The sequence below is a fragment of the Macaca thibetana genome, chromosome 4 (genome assembly GCF_024542745.1).
Source record: "Macaca thibetana thibetana isolate TM-01 chromosome 4, ASM2454274v1, whole genome shotgun sequence".
Taxonomy (NCBI): domain Eukaryota; kingdom Metazoa; phylum Chordata; class Mammalia; order Primates; family Cercopithecidae; genus Macaca; species Macaca thibetana.
This window is the reverse complement of record NC_065581.1, coordinates 87,207,310-87,220,505: the sequence shown is the minus strand read 5'-3', so window position 1 is coordinate 87,220,505 and position 13,196 is coordinate 87,207,310. Positions and strand designations below refer to the sequence as shown.

The 13,196-nt window shown below is 42.5% G+C and overlaps 1 protein-coding gene across 7 annotated transcripts in view; it reads left to right on the top strand.

Annotated features, from left to right (window-relative positions):
* The window catches only part of BACH2 (BTB domain and CNC homolog 2), a 643,272-nt gene that overhangs the window by 355,512 nt on the left and 274,564 nt on the right, over positions 1-13,196 (top strand). For 6 of the 7 annotated variants that reach the window (XM_050788075.1, XM_050788076.1, XM_050788081.1 and 3 more), the window contains one exon: positions 13,076-13,188. The exons of the other annotated variant lie outside the window; for it this stretch is intronic. The gene's annotated coding sequence lies outside the window, so the exon portion shown is untranslated. The remainder of the gene's footprint in view (positions 1-13,075; positions 13,189-13,196) is intronic. 7 annotated transcript variants of the gene reach the window in all.

Genomic DNA, 13,196 nt, shown 5'->3' with positions numbered 1-13,196 from the left:
GTAAAGTTTTCTTTGCACGTGATGAATGGCAGAGAATTCTTTAGCAGAGGGAACCAAAGGAGCTGGGAGGAGGAAAGAGGAAGGGAAGAGCGGAAAAGAGAGAGAAAAAGAAACACACAGCTCCAGAGGGACATAGCCTGTGCTTTGCAGTTGCTTGTGTGGATAGAAACCAGATGGTAAGCTGGAACACCCGCTTGGCTATCTGAGGAGCCAAACATATGGTTAATGGTCGGGAGAAATAGCTTTCAGAGCCAGGGCTTTGCTGACTGCTTCATATTACAGATTGTTACAGTGTGTCATTACATTGCCAACCTAAGTGCTTAATACCCACTGCGGGCGCTGGGCATACACTTACAAGAAGGACTTTTAGCTCTTTGCTGGCTCTAAACAGAGAAGTGACATCATAGAGAGGCTGAAAATGTCTGGTGTTGGAGGTGGGGAGAAGGATAATTTTGTAGTGGAAACAACAAATTTTTTTCTTTTTTTACAAGTCTTCACTCCACTGAAGTCTACTGTTTTCTGAGAACCTTTTAATACTAGACTGGTTCTCTCACTCTCTCAGTCTCTCTCGCGTGCGCTTTCACTCTCTGTGTGACACACACACACACACACACACACACTGGTTCTCTCACTCTCTCAGTCTCTCTCGCGTGCGCTTTCACTCTCTGTGTGACACACACACACACACACACACACACACACACACACACACACACACACACACACACACACACACGGAAGGGAAACGAAACACAGCCCAGGCCACACACACACACACACACACACACACACACACACACACACACACACACACACACACACACACACACGGAAGGGAAACCGAAATTCACAGCCCAGGCCATGTCCTCCAACTCCAGTGGATTTGACAGGCCCCGTTCACCTGGAAGCCACATCACTGCACTCAGAGGCCCTGCATTTGAAGTTTCTGTTTGGGGAGCTTTGGGCAACAGCAGGCCTGTGTTATCTAAGGAACTGCTGAGCCCATTCATCTGCTTTTCACGGCCCGCTTCCTTTTATTTTTAGCCAAATCCGTCAGGCCTGACAGGCGGGTAATTCGAGCCAGAGAAAGGGCAGAGCTCCAGGTCCTTTCCACAAAGCAATTCTTCTCCTCCCTCCTGGGAGGGCTCCAGACTTGGCCTGCTTCAGGCAGATGGATTTGTTGAGTCATGTGAGATCATTTACACAAAAACACAGTGAGGCAGTGGAAATTAAAAAAAAAAAAAAAAAAGAAAAGAAAAAGAGGAGGGTGGGGGAAGAGGAAAGAGGGGAAGCCAGGGGAATGCGTGCTGCCCTGCTGCTGAGGAGCATAGGAATTTTGCAGTGAGGCAGCTAGACTGAGGAATGCCTAGAGTCATTTGTGTATAAGGTAATGTCTAGTTTACAGAGTGGGGCGGGCCAGGCGAGGACGGCGCCTCCAGCAGCTTGCCTCTGTTTAAAAGAAGAAGGAGGTGTTGGGAAACTTTTTAAAAAAATTTTTAGAGCAACACCCACCAAACAAAGACCACACTGTTGACAGCGTTGGGTTCCAGTAGCGGTAAACTACCAAGGGGCTGGTTTACAGAAAATGAGTTTGCTCTGTGATGTCATACAAGTTTGCTTTGTCCTGACGCCAGCATGACACTGAGGCAGCAGGGGAGGGAGAACAGGAAAATTGGAACCGTGCTCTTGGTTAATGGTTTCCAGAGATTATTTAGCAGAACTTGAACAGAGGGAGGAAAATATTGTGGAGGATTGCTGCGAGGTGTACCATAATTGCGGTAGGTAAAACAAAGTCATTACTATGGTTTTCTTGCTCAAGAAGGATTGAGCAATGACTTCAAAATGCCAAGTAAGGTATTATTTTTCCCTACCACATTATTTATTTTCCTTTGGCTTCTGGGGCATTTTAAAAAAAGACCAACTCTTACATCATGGCAAACAGTATTAATGTTAGTGAATCAATTTTGTTTACTTGTTTATACCACAAGCCTTTAAAACACTCCATTAAAAAATTGTCTCCCGCTCATTCATGAAATTCTTTTTTTCCTTCAAATTTGTTTCCATGCATTAGCTTTGTTTGGATGGGGATTTTTTTTTTCCTTTTTGGCTGGAGTAAAAGAATGCATAAAAGAATAATGAGTAGGTCATCTAAATGTACATTCTTACAACAAATGTAATGAAAATATGCCATGTGGATGAGAGGGAATATTTGAAAACAGCAAGAAAAACAGAAATGGGGAGCATTTCAAAATAGTCACCTTGATTATTTTCATTATGATGCATTTCTGCAATTCTGCATTTATTTAGAACCCTATTGTGCAGCTGTTTCTTTTAGCACCCTAGAATGTAGGTCAGCATCAACATGGTTCCTCATATTTTGTTGGTATTTTAAAAGTTGAAACATTTTGCAACTTTTTCCAGACCTATATATACTTAGGTTATTTAGACAGTTTTAGTGACCATAGAACTTCACATGTAAACTCCTTCTGTTAATAGCTACCACTGAATTTTGATAGTTGGCACTCAGATCACACCTTGACCTGGAGTAAACAAGGCACTGGTGATGTTGATGATAACACAGTCCAACATTGAATCTGTTCCACTTCTTCCCAGGCAACTCTGATGATCTTACTCTGTGTAAGGTACAGCTTTTACTTTGCTCAAGGAGAGAACTGGTATATTTTTATGGTTGTTAATTGTTTACATTTTGGGGACCCCAAGTTGCATGATACCACATTATTATCATGTGATTATGAGTTGGCATGACTTTAAGTCTGCCTATATCCCTGAATGTTCCCTCCCCGTCAGGGTTTCCCAGTCTCAGCACTATTGACGTTTTGGACCAGATAATTCTTGATTATGGTGTCTGTCCTGTACATGGTAGGATCTTCAGTAGCATCATTGGTCTCACCCACTAGATGCCAGTAGCACCCTCCCCCAGGTCATGACAACCAAAAATGTCTACAGCATTTCCAGATGTCCTCTGGGAGGCAAAACCACTCTGGTTCAGAACTTCTGCTCCTCTTTCTTACTCTGGTTTAGAAGCTCACTCTTTACATCATGAACTGACTGCTCAGTTACTTCTAAGATTGAATTAACAGATATGAAATAATGTTTTAAGTCAGAATTCCAAGTTAAGTAGAGTTTTTGAAGGTGCAGGCAAGAGTACTTTTGAGTATGGTTATGCAGAACAACCTCTCTCTTGGAATTCCGACCTTAGCAGGTGGATCCCCTCAAGACTCCCTTGTAGTGAGTTTCCCAGTGCTGTTTAAGAGGAAATGACTCCACCGTCTGAGCCAAGGAAAGTTGACATTAGCAGAAAGGGAACTTCCCCCTAGTCACCCGAGCACAGAGCCCAGGCCCCAGGCTTACCGCCTGTATATCCAGCCCCAGAAAGAGGGCAAGGCAGCAGCCACAGTTCTTTCTTAGGAGCACAGCCGACCTCCTCCCCATCCCGGCGGCTGTGGTCTCAGAAGCTGAAACTCTCGTTAATAAGGAATGTGGAGCTTTCCACAGCTAAGGCAGGCATAAATTTCCTCTGTTTTGTGAGGACTAGTGTCAACTGCTGTAATGAGATCAGAGGAGACCCCAGGGTCAGCTGCTGGAGCCGCTTTCTGTGGCTGTTCTCTTGGCTGCTTGCTGTCGGAGAACACAGTGACTCCCTGCAGACATCCCTGATGTGGTAAGGTGGTTGTGCCCTTGTTGCATTTCTTGCCATCTTTCTACTACTTCTCTCATTCTACTAAAACATCAGTGTACAGTCATCCGGTTCTAAATCATGGAAAAGTTAATGGAAGGCAGATTCCACAGAACTGAGGGCAGACTTAGTTGGGTGTGGAAAATGCAGCCTTGGAAAGGAAGGTGACCTGTTTCCTTGGGGTCACTGCCTGGACCTGCTGCTTCTGGCTTAGGGTAGGTTTCTCAAGGCCTGGGCTACCCCTAAGCTGTTTCTCCCCGCAGTGGCACTCTGTAATGAGGATGAGTTAGTGAAAGAGTCACAGCAATTAGCTTAGGCTACAAAGAACTTAATTCTAGTTGTAGCCTAAATGGCAGCTAGAATTGGCTACATATGGGACCTAAACTGGCAGAATTGCATTTAGGGAACCCAATTCTGGCAGAGTGGTATACTGAGCTCATGTAGCCTGGCCTACTTCTGACCACCCACCCCAAAAAGTCCTAAGGTATATTGGTTAAAATAAACCAATATTGGTTAAATGTCTTCAAGTACATATGAGCTTTAAAGCAGGACAGGAAAATTCCTAGGTGCCAGAAGACATTGATGCCACTGGCCTTAGAGTGTTTCAGACCCAGCTATAGGCCCTAGACTCTAGGGGCTATGCTGGTTATACTCACACAAGAATTGCTTGTGAAATGGAGGCAAGAAGATTTTCCCCAGTCTCTCTGGGGCTTTAAGTCTGTGTGTTGGGGCACAGACCAGGGAGATGGAAACCCAGGATTACACTGTTTGAATAGCTCTGGGGTCCATAGTTATACTACTACCTGCATGGTATAACTTCAGCTGTTTTGTTAGACACTGGTTTGAGAGCATTGAAAGCCCTTAGGCCATAGTGGAGGCAAACACTAGATCCCTGTGGAGAGGCTTAACAACCTGGGACATGGTACTCCCTCACAAAGAACAAGCCGCACTCAGGAGATGCTGGTAATAAGAAGTACAGAATATGGCCAGATGCAGTGGCTCATGCCTATAATCCCAGCGATTTGGGAGGCCAACATAGGAGGATTACTTGAGCCCAGGAGTTTGAAACCAGCCTGTGCAACATAGCAAAACTCCGTCTCTACAAAAAAATACAAAAAATTCACTGGGCAGGGGTGATGCACACCTGTAGTACCAGCTACTTGGGAAGCTGAGGTGGGAGAATCATTGAGCCTGGGAGGCTGAGGCTGCAGTGAGCCAAGTTGGTGCCACTGCACTCCAGCCTGGACAACAGAGTGAGACCCTGTTTCAAAAACAAGGAACAGAATCTAAGCCCCAGAAAAGCAGAGGTTAACAGTGAACCTCTGAGATTGCTTTTCAGCAGAGCCCATCAGGCCAAATAGAGTTTTCTTCTGCAGATTAATGAACGTTTCTTCTCAAGAGGAACAAGGCATATAACCCATTCTGGCTTGCTAAGCAGTTTCAGTTGTAAGCACTGGCCCCAATTAAGGTGATGATCCTACTTATAGCTTGTCCCCAAGATCTTCTTGAGAATATTTTAGTTCCTTAATTGGAAACTTTTTATTGGAGAGATAGCTGGTCCCCTTAATGCTTCTTCAACAGTGCTCCCATTGCAGTGGGTCACTCTGAAGTAACCCACCAGGCTGTTTGTTATTTCAGTTTCTCACCAAATCATGGGAAATATGTTTGCCTGAATTGTACAGCAAACCCTCCTTCCCCCCGCCAGGGGAGAGGGAAGCTGAAATTATTTGGAGGGCTCTGGGATTCTTTCAGCATAAAATCAAAGAAACCCAGGTAAATAAGACATGGTTAGTAAACATTTGTTCTAGATGAATATAATTCAGCCTTCTCAATCCAAAGTGAACAAATGGATCAAGAGTCACCTGGAATAGCCACTATGTACTCTCCATGCAGTGGCCTGCACTATTGGCAAACATGAGTTGAGAATGCTAAACTTAATGCATGATACCTTAATTTATTAATAAGACAATGAAATCTCTTGTGTTTAATTTTTTTTCTTCTGAAGTACACAAAAAGCTGTTGCTAGTAGTATCCAAATAGTGCCTTGCTGACCTAAAAGTATGCCATGCTTCTTAAGAAAAAACTTTTCAGTATTTATTCTTAATTTGGCCTTCTATAAAGTTTAATTTCAAAATATTCTGACCAAGCGAGAAGTAGATATGGATATTGACATTAAAGCATCAGAAGAGGAGAGAATGAAAGGAAATAGGTTCAACTGGTGCCGGACTTACGGGAGATCTTCCCAAACATTATAATTTTGGCATATATTGAGTGCCTACTGTATGTAAGGCAGCAGGATAGGTGCTGGGTATTTGGGTACTAGTACAAAATAGACAAGATCTCTTCTCGTGAAATGCTCAAAACAATCCTCAAAATAATCTCAAGAGGTATAAAGAATTTCCTCCGGTTTTAAGGATAAAGGAACAGAGACTGAGAGCGAGCCAGTAAATTGCCAAAAATCACATTCCGAGAGGTGGAGTTGATATTCAGACTGACTTGGCCCCTATCTGTCTTTGCCCACTCTTCTCCCTGGCTTTCTGTGGGCAGTGAAGCCCTAACAGTACAACCCAGGGGGGCCAAAAGGCAGGTGGAGAGTTTTCTCCCCCATAGGTTTAGGTTTACAGGAACAAAGAATCCGCTGAGCGACATAGAAGGTGTGCAGTAGAAGAGGCAAACTAGCCAACCAGACCCAACACCTACAAAATTTCCAAATTATTAGCATGAGTTTCCAACATTAAAACAGCAAATGATTTTATGCAGTCTCTCAACTCTGTTTCTTGAGTATCAGAAGCTCTTGGCACATGGGGCTGTTCCTGCTTTGCTGGGGCTAGAGCTAAGTGGCAGACTCCCCAGATGCCCCATTCTTTACTGTCTTCCCAGACCTGACCTTTCACTCATCTCATTCTTTCTTGACCCCTGCAGTCATCTGAATTTGTGACCCCTGGTTTAAATAGTCACTTAGGCAAGGGAAGTGGGCCAGGCCAAGTAACCTCTCGGGGGCACTCTGTGTTGTGCCTTTAAATTGAGATAGTCCTAAATCACTGGAGACTGTGATTTACGTTTTACAGTGATAGCCCTGAATCTAAATATTAGATATCCTGACTTATGATTTGACCAAGTGCAAGAAACCCCTAGTCTGTGTGCCAGAAGCGGGTATATGAAAGTGATGGACACTCTACCACTTGTCACGCTTGGCCCTTTCCTGGCCTCTGTTTCTCCCCATCTGGCTCTCAGACCATTTGTGTGTGTGTTACCAGCAATGTGTCTCTCTTTTGTAATTTATAATCCTCTTGTTTCCTCCTCTTTATCACCATTTCCTATTGAACTACAACTCATATATTAGTTAAAATTTCAGAACATTCATTTTCAAATTACCTAACCTATCCTCGGGGAGGAAGGCTATTGATGATGCTTGATGGGAAGATGCTTTTGTCATTCTGGCTTAGAATGTCTGTTTTCCATGGTATGCTGTGAAGGCAGCACACGGGAGCAACGCAGAATGGCAAACGTCTAGTCTCTTGGGGGCAGAACCATGTTATAGTGTGTTTGCTGCCTCCATGTGGGGGTGGCAAGGACACTGAAGTCATGGAGAACCACAGCCACACATCTGCTGTAACTTTGAGGATGGAGAGGGACCTGCAGGAATCTCCTTGGCAAGCTCCACCCTGTTCCTCTTTCCTCTTCTTTAGGTAGCAGGGAATGAACCAGCCAGTTGGAAAGAAGGTGTGCGTGCACTGGGGGAAGGGGGCAGGAGTCTAGCTTCTTTGCCTTTGGATCCTTTAATCCCGGCACCATGCCCCCTATTGTAGAAGGGAGGGATTAGCCTTTCTGTAATAAAAATGGCCTTATATTTTTTCAGTTGAAAGTCTCCAGTTGAAGATTGTCCAGACTTAACTTTAAAGCCATGTGAATTACTCCACCCCTTAAAATAGAGTAGAGGAGATTAGGGATATTGCTGTCACCTGTCCATCTGATTTCCCAAGTTTCTATGTCCTAGATGCAAGAGCATTATTTTTCTAGACTTCAGAGCCTGTTCACCTTGATTACTTCATTATTCCTTCTCCAAAAGCTCTTGGGCCTGGCATAGGCCCTCATGCTCCAGCCCTCTGCCTAAGCTGCTGGGCATGGTGGTGGGAAGGGTAGGAAAAGAGTCCATCCCACAGACTGGCCTCATGGTGCACGATGTCTAAAAGCTAGTGAGACCTTTGACCCTGTGAAGAGTGACCTGCTCGTTCTTGTTGGCCTGTCTGTCTCCCACAGGAGTGCCTGAGCTCCCCTGCTTTGAGAGAGATTACAGAAGGCTTCTAGAATGGACATCATAGAAGGGGTTGGGAGTTGGAGTGGGGAGAAAAACCCAACTCACCATATTCTATTCAATATTGGCAGTATTAGTTGCATTTTCAAGGGCCAAGAGAACACACACACGTGCGCGCGTGCACACACACACACACACACACACACAGCCCTTGACACTTTCAAGCTTCTCTTTAAAGAGCATAGGGTTAAAGGTGACTTATGTTATTCTCAGCATACCTCTATACCACATTAACAGTGATCCAGGTAAAATAGGCTTCTCTCCATGGTAGATGGAGGTTGGGATGGTAAATAAATAGTGGTGAATCAGGTAGGCCTGGTGTTTCTCCAACTCCCATTTGCTGACACCTGAGACATGAGAGTATAACCCCAGAGAAGCCATAGGATGTGCAATTGTCACCAGGAGCCCGAATCTCTGGGTCTCTTCCATAGTGAGGACCTGGCTAGTGTGGGGCTCTTGGCCATGTTACCAAACCTAGAGTGTTTTTGTTTGCTTACCTGCCCTTTGTTTTTCTCCATTCTTTGTATCTTTCATCTTTTCTTGTTATTTCTCTCTTCTTCTTAGACTTACTTTGTCTCTGCCCTCCCCCCCCCCTTTTTTTTTTGTGAAACGGAGTCTCACTCTGTCACCCAGGCTGCAGTGCACTGGTGCAGTCTTGGCCCACTGTAGCCTACGCCTCCTGGTTCAAGCTGTTCTCCTGCCTCAGCCTCCCAAGTAGCTGGGATTACAGGCCTGCACCACCACACCCAGCTAATTTTTGTATTTTTAGTAGAGATGAGGTTTTTCCATGTTGGCCATGCTGGTCTTATACTCCCGACCTCAAGTGATCCACCCATCTCAGCCTCCCAAAGTGCTGGGATTCTGTAATTCCGGCGCACTTTTCTTCTTACCCACGCTTCTACCCACCTGGAAAGACAAATTATATTTTATTAACCTTTTAGAAGTTTTAGAAGTCTAAGATTGACCATTGAACCAACTGTTAAGATCAGCTGAGTGGAAGTCACACAGGGGCTTATGGGATTAACTTTCTCAAGGCACCCTTTAAAGACATCTGTAGTTTCCTTTTGTTCAGTGCTAGAGGAATCCAGCTTTTAAAAAAATGAAAAGAAACACTGAATAATAAACTAAAAAAGAAAACATTCTTGATTCCACCACAGTAACTCAGGTATCTTTTCCCCTAATGCCTTATATTTAAGATGCAGTCTCCTTTTTTAAGCTGTAGATTTCGCTAAGCTTCTTCATAAACTGAATTGGCTGCAAAACAACAAGGTTCTCTCGATTTCAAAGGAGATGGAAAGTACTTGATAGAACAAGGCCAGTCTTTTTGGTTGCTGTCCAGAAGTGAACTGACCCAGTTTCTAAAATTGTCGTCTGTTCTCTGAGGCGTTTTCTGTTAAATGGTGGTCTTGGTCTGTGTGTGTGTGTGTATGTGTGTTGTTTTGGGGTGTGTGTTGTGTTTATTTTTTATTTGTGGTCTTTCACATGCTTTAATTCCATAGTGTCTTGAAATGAAGTCACTTCTAGTCCAGGGTCTATTGCTTATTTCAGCAAGAACCAAGAAAAATTCTTTTACCTCTCTGTGTCTGGTTTCCAAATTAGGAAAACTACCACCCAGATTGGTATTAGTATATTAAATGAGAGTATTAATATATAAAAGTGCATTGTACAGTTTGGGGTACTATACAGTTGTATGATATTCTTAATATTTTTAAAAAGATTTACAATCCTGGCATTTAGAAATTTTCCTTTTTAAAAGAACTCCAAAGACAACTGCAACAATTACTAACATTGTTTTTAAGACCCCACACTTAAAAGTCTGTATCATCCTAGGCCCTGTGAGTGATAGCAAAGAAAAAACTCTTGTAACATTTGTTTTAAAACGTTCTATGTGACTAATGTTTCCCTCAAAGGGTTTTTAGCCTGTTTTGGTTGTAAAACAACATACGTGAAAATGACATAAGAACAGTTGGGGCGGGGGCAGGAAGGGATCTGTAATCAGTTTAGTGCAAGTTATTTATCCAAGTTCTGAGAGTACGGGGATTGTGGCCTGATTGGAGCTGGGTGGGGTTCCTCAGGGAAATGATGTTCAAGAATCCTTGTCTGTTTGTTATTATCTTCTTGTACCCACATTTCCTGTGTTGATACCAATGTGTACATAGAAATTGAATTGTGACATGAGGCATCTCTGCTAGGCATTTGGGCAAGCTTTCCAGTTAAGTTCTGGGCTGTAGTTTTTAAATGGATTGATACATACATTGAAAAGGAAACAGCATGTATGAAGTTCTACTTTAAAACTAAGAAATTTATTAGCACCTGCTTCCAGAAATCGAAAGAGTAAAAGTTATATGCATTATTTTTTTTCAGTCACTTTAAGATCAATTAGAATTAGATATTGAATTTTCTTGACTTTGAAGCCGTGATTACCTGGACATCATGTACATGTGGAGATGTCTGGATGTATTCATGCTACAAAGTTGGAATTTTAGGAGGTCTTCATGTTGTACATTATTGTTAAAATATGCTATTGCTATGACTGAATGTGGTATTTTCTTTTTTTATTATTATACTTTAAGTTCTGGGGTACATGTGTACAACGTGCAGGTTTATTACATAGGTATACATGTACCATGTTGGTTTGTTGCACCCATCAACTCATCATTTACGTTAGGTATTTCTCCTAATGCTATCCCTCCCCTAGCCCCCCACCCCCTGACAGGCCCCAGTGTGTGATGTTCCCCTCCCTGTGTCCATGTGTTCTCATTGTTCAACTCCCACTTATGAGTGAGAACATGCAGTGTTTGGTTTTCTCTTTTAGTGTTACTTTGCTGAAAATGATAGTTTCCATTTCCCTCCATGTCCCTGCAAAGGACATGAACTCATCCTTTTTTATGGCTGCATACCTTTCCATGGTATATATGTGCCACATTTTCTTTATTCAGTCTATCATAGATGGGCATTTGGGTTGGTTTTAAGACTTTGCTATTGTGAACAGTGCTGCAATAAACATATATTTGCATGTGTCTTTATAGTAGAATGATTTATAATCCTTTGGGTATATACCCAGTAATGGGATTGCTGGGTCAAATGGTATTTCTAGTTCTAGATCCTTGAGGAATCACCACACTGTCTTCCACAATGGTCGAACTAATTTACACTCCCACCAAGAGTGTAAAAGTGTTCCTATTTCTCCACATCCTCTCCAGCACCTGTTGTTTCCTGACTTTTTAATGATTGCCATTCTAACTGGTGTGAGATGGTATCTCATTGTGGTTTTGATTTGCATTTCTCTAATGACCAATGATGATGAGCATTTTTTCATAAGTTTGTTGGCTGCATAAATGTCTTCTTTTGAGAAGTGTCTGTTTATATCCTTTGCCCAGTTTTTGATGTTTTTTTTTTTTTCTTGTAAATTTGTTTAAGCTCTTTGTAGATTCTGGATGTTAGCCTTTTGTCCGATGGATAGATTGCAAAAATTTTCTCCCATTCTGTAGGTTGCCTGTTCACTCTGCCAATAGTTTCTTTTGCTGTGCAGAAGCTCTTTAGTTTAATTAGATCCCGTTTGTCAATTTTGGCTTTTGTTGCCATTGCTTTTGGTGTTTTAGTAATGAAGTATTTGCCCATGCCTATGTCCTGAATGGTATTGCCTAGGTTTTCTTCTAGGGTTTTTATGGTTTTAGGTCTTACCTTTAAGTTTTTAATCCAAATGTGGTATTTTCTTTGGAATCTGTGTTTCAAATAGCCAAGGAGTGATTTGCAATTTCCTCTCCCTATCGTCTGATTTATAAAAGGAATGTAGTAATATTATGTTCATAGAATAGTAATGTGCATGGAGTAGGAGTTTATCTTTGAAAATGTAAATTGCAAAATCATTTTCTTAGCAGTGAAAGATGTTAATATGGGGAATACAGCTTTGGAATTCTCCATGTCCCGAACTTAGTTAGCAGACATGTCATTGTCCAGTGTAGACAAAGGCTGATTACTAATAACTAAAGATGGTTATGGTGGGCTTGTGGGGTTATGAGTACCTTTTTATTTTTCTATTGAACATTTTCTATGTTCTTAATATATTATAATTAAAAATAGTGTATTTTTCATTTTTAAAAGCACTGCAGTTCCAGTTAAACCTCCAATTCCATGTATTGTGGGAAGGTACAGATATATAAATCCTTCCTAGATGCAACTTAAAAAAATAACACACAAATTGAGTATCAGGAACCTTACGATGTTTTGCTCTCCTCTCAGTTCCACCTGTAAACACCTTTCAGCGGAAAAGGCTACAAATCCATTTAAGCAATTGAAGTCATTTTTAAAATATTTTCCCCTAATATTCGACAAATTAACCTTGAAACTGGCCAGGTATGGTGGCTCACACCTGTAATCCCAGCACTTTGGAAGGCTAAGGCAGGAGGATCACTTGAGCTTAGGAGTTTGAGACCAGCTTGGACAACATGACAAAACCCTGTCTCTATAAAAAAATACAAAAATTAGCCAGACGTCGTGGTGCATGCCTGCAGCCCCAGCTGCTTGGGAGGCTGAGGTGGGAGGATTGCTGTAGCCCGGAAGGTTGAGGCTGCAGTCAGCCGTGATCATGCCGCTGCACTCCAACCTGGGCAACAGAATGAGACACTATGTCAAAAAAAAAAAAAAAAAAAAAAAAAGACAAAGAAGAACCCTTTTACTCTGAAACGTAATTCATATGAATCAAAAACTTCATGTGAAGAATAAATAGCATGAATAAAAACATGGTGGACTATTTTTCTGTTTGGGGGGAATTGAACTGTTTAGTTCATTTGGCCCATGGAAAGCTGACCTCTTGAATTCCCTTATGGTACACTGCCTTCCTAGGAAATATGTGGAAGTTCTAGCTGTTGAGTCCTGGCAGCCCCCGTTTGCACTAGCTGCTTTTCAAGTGCTCAGTAATAGCCACATCTGACTAGTGGCTATCATGTTGGACAGTGCAGACTTGGATCATTGCCATCATGGCAGCAAGGCACTGGACATGGCAGTGCTCTGTGCCTTCCTGGGCACCAGCTGATGGATGTCTTCTTTGTTTATATTCACAGTGCAGCTGTCTGCTTCAGAAAGTGAGGGCTCCAGGAATGAGGAGAATCTTCAAGAGCTGCCTCGCATTGTGACATGTCTGATCCCTTGCTCCCATCCCTGCAGCATGAACAAGGTAAGAGG